Below are 4,287 nucleotides of genomic sequence, written 5' to 3' on the forward strand. Positions count from 1 at the left end.
CACCCTGGCCTAGCTAAACAGAGAAAACACAGCTCTCCTAGGTCAGAGCGTGACAGTACCCCCCCCAAAGGTGCGGACTCCCGGCCGCAAACCTGAACCTATTGGGGAGGGTCCGTGTGGGCATCTATAATTGGCGGCGGCTCTGGTTCGGGGCGTAGCCCCCACACTGCCTGCTGATACCCCCGCTTCTGTGTCGCCGGAGGAACCCGACCGTGGATCAGCGCCGGAGGCTGAGCTGCAGGCCGCCGCTGAAGACTCTGGGCTGCTGACCGCCGCTGAAGACTCGGGGCTGCAGACCGTCGCTGAAGACTCGGGGCTGCAGACCGTCGCTGAAGACTCTGGGCTGCAGACCGCCGTTGAAGACTGCGGAATGGAGAGCGTCGCTGGAGGCTCCGGACTGGAGAGCGTCGCTGGAGGCTCCGGGCTGGGGAGCGTCGCTGGAGGCTCCGGGCTGAGGAGCGTCGCAGGAGGCTCCGGGCTGAGGAGCGTCACTGGAGGCTCCGGACTGGAGAGCGTCGCTGGAGGCACCGGGCTGGGGAGCGTCGCTGGAGGCTCCGGGCTGAGGAGCGTCGCAGGAGGCTCCGGGCTGAGGAGCGTCGCTGGAGGCTCCGGGCTGAGGAGCGTCTCTGTAGGTTCCGGACTGGGGACCGTCGCTGCAGGTTCCGGGCTGAGGAGCGTCGCTGGAGGCTCTGGGCCGAGGAGCGTCGCTGGAGGCTCCGGGCTGGAGAGCGTTGCTGGAGGGCTCCGGACTGGAGAGCGTCTCTGTAGGTTCCGGACTGGGGACCGTCGCTGCAGGTTCCAGGCTGAGGAGCGTCGCTGGAGGCTCCAGGCTGAGGAGCGTCGCTGGAGGCTCCGGGCTGAGGAGCGTCGCTGGAGGCTCCGGGCTGAGGAGTGTCACTGGAGGCTCCGGACTGGAGAGTGTCTCTGTAGGTTCCGGACTGGGGACCTTCGCTGCAGGCTCTGTGCCATGGATCATCACTACTGGTTCCGCGCCATGGATCATCACTGGAGGCTTTGTGCCATGGATCATCACTGGAGGCTCCGGGCCATGGATTATCACTGGAGGCTTCGTGCCATGGATCATCCCTACAGGCTCCGGGCCATGGATCATCACTGGAGGCTTCGTGCCATGGATTATCACTGGAGGCTTCGTGCCATGGATTATCACTGGAGGCTTCGGACCATCGATCATCACTGGAGGCTTCCTACGGGGAGCTGGAACCGGTTTCACCAGACTGGGGAGACGCACAGGAGACTGGGTGCGCAGAGCAGGCACAAGGCACACTGGGCCATGGAGGCGCACCGGAGGTCTGGAGCTCAGGGCTGTCACAACCCGTCCTGGCTCGATGTTGACTCTAGCCCGGCAAGGGCGGAGTGCTGGTACAGGATGAACTGGGCTGTGCTGGTGAATGGGGGGTACCGTGCATAGAGCAGGCGCAGGATAACCTGGGCCGAAGAGACGCACTGGAGACCAGATATGTTGAGGCGGTGCACTTCTCCCTGGCTGCCGGCCAACTCTAGCACGGCAACGGTGAGGAGCTTGCACCGAGCGCACCGGGCTGTGAGTACGCACTGGCGACACAGTGCGTATCACCGCATAACACGGTGCTTGCTCGGTCACTTGCTCCCCATGGTAAGCACGGGGAGTTGGCTCAGGTCTTAGACCCGCCTTAGCCAATCTACCCGTGTGCCCCCCACAAATAATTTTTTGGCGCTGCCTCTCGGGCTTCCGTTGTTGCTTTCTTCCCTGTTCCTCCCAGTATCGCCGTTCCGCTTTCGCTGCCTCGATCTCCCATTTGGACGGCGATACTCCCCAGGCCTTGTCCAGGGTCCTGCCCCATCCAGGATCTCCTCCCAGGTCCAGACATCCTGCCCACGCTGCTCGGTCTTCTTGTGGTGGGTAGTTCTGTCACGTTCATCGTTCAAGGTAGACCAAGGCGCAGCGTGAGTTGAGTTCATCATCTTTTATTTTCAAAGGTGAACCAGCAAAAAAACAATAAACAACTCAATGAACGAAAAGCTTCGTAGTGCAAAATACATGCAACCAAACAAAGACAAGATCCCACAACTGACTGTGGGGAAAAGGGCAGCCTAAGTATGATTCCCAATCAGAGACAACGATAGACAGCTGCCTCTGATTGGAAACCATACCAGGCCAATCAAAGGAAAAACCAACATAGAATTGCAACACATAGAATGCCCACCCCATGTCACACCCTGACCTAACCAAACAGAGAAAAAACGTCTCTCTCAGGTCAGGGCATGACAGTGTGCTTAGGGTCGTTGTCCTGCTGGAAGGCGAACCTTTGCCCCAGTCTGAGGTCCTGAGAGCTCTGTAGCAGGTTTTCATCAAGGATATCTCTGTACTTTGCTCCGTTCATCTTTCCCTCGATCCCGGCTAGTCTCCCAGTCCCTGCCGCTGAAAAACATCCCCACTGCATGATGCTGCCACCACCATGCTTCACTGTAGGGATGGTGCCAGGTTTCCTCAATACGTGACACTTGGCATTTATGCCAAAGAGTTCAATATTAGTTTCATCAGACCAGAGAATGTTGTTTCTCATGGTCTGAGAGTCTTTAGGTGCCTTCTGACAAACTCCAAGCGGGCTGTCAGGTGCCTTTTACTGAGGAGTGGTATCCGTCTGGCCACTCTACCATAAATTACTGATTGGTGGAGTGCTACAGAGATGATTGTCCTTCTGGAAGGTTCTCCCACCTGTGGTCTGTGCATTGACACAATCCTGTCTCAGAGCTCTACGGACAATTCCTTCAACCTCATGGCTTGGTTTTTGCTCTGACATGTGCTGTCAAATGTGGGACCTTTCATAGACAGGTGTGTGCCTTTCCAAATCATGTCCAATCAACTAAATTTACCACAGGTGGACTCCAATCAAGTTGTAGAAACATCTCAAGGATGATCACTGGAAACAGAATGCACCTGAGCTGAATTTTGAATCTCATAGCAAAGGGTCTGATTACTTCTGTATTTTTATTTTTAATAAATGTGCAAAAATGACTATAAATCTGTTTCGCTTTGTCATTATGGGGTATTGTGTGTAGATTGCTGAGGATGTTTTTTTTATTTAATCCATTTTAGAATAAGTCTGTAACGTAACAAAATGTGGAAAAAGTCAAGGGGTCTGAATAATTTCCCAAGGCACTGTATGTAACGTAGGGTGGAGAGAGTGTATTTCTCTGACTTCCCCAATGACAACCTTGTTGGCATTGCACACAGACCATACACACCACATACACAATGCACACACGACACACCATGCACACTGTGTATGCAAATGTGTCTCCAGCAGCTCTCTTGGGTGTGGCTGATATGCTACTCTTGCGGCTGTCCTTGATTATCTGCTAAGAGTTTGTCTGAGTGTGTGTGTGTGTGTGTGTGTGTGTGTGTGTGTGTGTGTGTAAAACAGGTGTTTATTTACTGATTGAGAGCCATACCAGGCCAAAACAAAGAAATACAAAAACATAGAAAAAAGGACATAGAATGCCCACCCTAGTCACACCCTGGCCTAACCAAAATAGAGAACAAAAACCTCTCTATGGCCAGGGCGTGACAGTATCCCCCCAAAGGTGCGGACTCCGGCCGCAAAACCTAAACCTCTAGGGAAGGGTCCGGGTGGGCATCTATCCGCGGTGGCGGCTCAGGAGCGGGACGCAGACCCCGCTCCACCACTGGCTCACCCCACTTTGGTGGCGCCTCTAGAGCGGGGTCCCTCGCCGCCGACCCCGGACTGAGGACCCTCGCAGCGGGTCCCGGACTGGCAGGCGACTCTGGCTGCGCCGGACAGGCGGGCGACTCTGGCTGCGCCGGACAGGCGGGCGACTCTGGCTGCGCCGGACTGGCGGGCGGCTCTGGCTGCGCCGGACAGGCGGGCGGCTCTGGCTGCTCCGGACTGGTGGGCGGCTCTGGCGGCTCCGGACTGGCGGGCGGCTCTGGCGGTGCCGGACTGGCGGGCGGCTCTGGCGGCGCCGGACTGGCGGGCGGCTCTGGCGGCTTCGGACTGGCGGGCGGCTCTGGCGGCTGACCAGTACAACGCATGCCACGGTAAGCACGAGGAGCTGGCTCAGGTCTCCAACCTCACTCTGCCACACTCCCCATGTGGCTGCCTCTCGGGCTTCCTTGCCAGCCTCGTTCCCTCATACCGTTGCCGTTGGTCCTTTTCTCCTGCTGCCTCCGCTCTTCTGAGTGCCTCCACCTGTTCCCATGGGAGGCGATCCCTTCCGGCCAGGATCTCTTCCCATGTTTAGGATCCCTTGCCGTCCAGGATGTCC

The sequence above is a fragment of the Salmo trutta genome, chromosome 5, assembly GCF_901001165.1.
Source record: "Salmo trutta chromosome 5, fSalTru1.1, whole genome shotgun sequence".
Classification (NCBI taxonomy): Eukaryota; Metazoa; Chordata; class Actinopteri; order Salmoniformes; family Salmonidae; genus Salmo; species Salmo trutta.